The sequence below is a fragment of the Temnothorax curvispinosus genome, unplaced genomic scaffold, assembly GCF_003070985.1.
Source record: "Temnothorax curvispinosus isolate PA1 unplaced genomic scaffold, ASM307098v1 QBEX01013017.1, whole genome shotgun sequence".
Classification (NCBI taxonomy): Eukaryota; Metazoa; Arthropoda; class Insecta; order Hymenoptera; family Formicidae; genus Temnothorax; species Temnothorax curvispinosus.
Genome location: NW_020222797.1, coordinates 7,914 through 8,589, shown reverse-complemented (window position 1 = coordinate 8,589; position 676 = coordinate 7,914).

Sequence of the window (676 nt, the reverse complement as noted above, 5' to 3'; positions counted from 1 at the left end):
TATTTGGAATAATGATCGACCTTCTTCAACGAGATATTGCAGAGCAATACAATTTGAATACACAAAAAAAACTGCTGAAAAAATAAAAAGTGAAAAGCAACGTATGGATGACGAAATTGCTCAGTTACGAGAAACAGAAATAGAAAAGTTCGGAACCACATTCAAAATAAATCATCAAATGATATTTACGATGATAGACGGTAAGGTAGCTCAAGCTGTAACCCACACGCCTTCATCATCTTCGTGCTTCATTTGCGGTTCCAAACCATCTCAAATGAACAACTTAACAGAAATTAATAAAAGGTCTAACAAAGAAAAGAAGCACTCAAATTAGGAATGTCACCCTTGCACGCACGAATCAAATTCATGGAATGTATATTACATATTGCCTACAATTTGTCTTTCAAGAATAAGTGGTCAACAACGCCAGAAACACGCGTTCAAAAAGAAGAAACAAAAAAAGAATACAAGACGCTTTTTATAATAAACTTGGACCGAGGGTAGACATCGTTAAACAAGGTTCCGGATCATCTAATGACGGAAATACTTCTCGAAGATTTTTTGCTGATCCAAAAATCACAACAGAAATAACTGGAGTTGACGAGGAATTGATTAGAAGATTTTCCACAATATTACAAACGATTAATTGTGGTGAAGAAATAAATTCAGAAAAATT